The sequence below is a fragment of the Oncorhynchus clarkii genome, chromosome 17, assembly GCF_045791955.1.
Source record: "Oncorhynchus clarkii lewisi isolate Uvic-CL-2024 chromosome 17, UVic_Ocla_1.0, whole genome shotgun sequence".
Lineage (NCBI taxonomy): Eukaryota > Metazoa > Chordata > Actinopteri > Salmoniformes > Salmonidae > Oncorhynchus > Oncorhynchus clarkii.
In genome coordinates this window covers 9,369,284-9,370,455 of record NC_092163.1, presented here as the reverse complement: position 1 = coordinate 9,370,455, position 1,172 = coordinate 9,369,284, and the positions used below count along the sequence as shown (strand labels likewise).

General features: G+C 49.1%; 1 protein-coding gene across 1 annotated transcript in view; it reads left to right on the top strand.

The window, feature by feature from the left end:
- LOC139370222 (GTPase IMAP family member 4-like) overlaps positions 1-961 on the top strand; it is a 2,912-nt gene extending 1,951 nt beyond the window's left edge. The window contains exon 1 of the mRNA XM_071109575.1: positions 1-961. This exon is cut by the window's left edge and continues 1,951 nt beyond it. The gene's annotated coding sequence lies outside the window, so the exon portion shown is untranslated.
- The last annotated feature ends 211 nt before the right edge of the window (positions 962-1,172 follow it).

Genomic DNA, 1,172 nt, shown 5'->3' with positions numbered 1-1,172 from the left:
CTCTACCCTCCCTCCTTGGTCTGTGTTCTCTCTCTACCCTCCCTCCCTGGTCTGTGTTCTCCCTCTATCCTTCCTCCCTGGTCTGTGTTCTCCCTCTAGCCTTCCTCCCTGGTCTGTGTTCTCCCTCTATCCTTCCTCCCTGGTCTGTGTTCTCCCTCTATCCTTCCTCCCTGGTCTGTGTTCTCCCTCTATCCTCCCTCCCTGGTCTGTGTTCTCCCTCTAGCCTCTCTACCCTCCCTCCCTGGTATGTGTTCTCCCTCTACCCTCTCTCTACCCTCCCTCCCTGGTCTGTGTTCTCCCTCTACCCTCCCTCCCTGGTGTGTGTTCTCCCTCTACCCTCCCTCCCTGGTGTGTGTTCTCCCTCTACCCTGCCTCCCTGGTGTGTGTTCTCCCTCTACCCTCCCTCCTTGGTCTGTGTTCTCTCTCTACCCTTCCTCCCTGGTCTGTGTTCTCCCTCTGGCCTCCCTCCCTGGTCTGTGTTCTCCCTCTTTCCTCTATCTACCCTCCCTCCCTGGTGTGTGTTCTCCCTCTACCCTCCCTCCCTGGTCTGTGTTCTCCCTCTACCCTGCCTCCCTGGTGTGTGTTCTCCCTCTACCCTCCCTCCTTGGTCTGTGTTCTCTCTCTACCCTTCCTCCCTGGTCTGTGTTCTCCCTCTAGCCTCCCTCCCTGGTCTGTGTTCTCCCTCTTTCCTCTATCTACCCTCCCTCCCTGGTCTGTGTTCTCCCTCTTTCCTCTATCTACCCTCCCTCCCTGGTGTGTGTACTCCCTCTAGTGTTAAACACCACATGATTAACACAGTGAGTAATGTTGTAATGGACTGTACGTCACAACTGTATTTCTACTGTAATTCATTACTGTATTTCTACTGTAATTCATTACTGTATTTCTACTGTACCTCATTACTGTATTTCTACTGTACTTCATTACTGTATTTCTACTGTACCTCATTACTGTATTTCTACTGTACCTCATTACTGTATTTCTACTGTTCTTCATTACTGTATTTCTACTGTACCTCATTACTGTATTTCTGCTGTACCTCATTACTGTATTTCTACTGTACCTCATTACTGTATTTCTGCTGTACTTCATTACTGTATTTCTGCTGTACTTCATTACTGTATTTCTGCTGTACTTCATTACTGTATTTCTGCTGTACTTCATTACTTTAT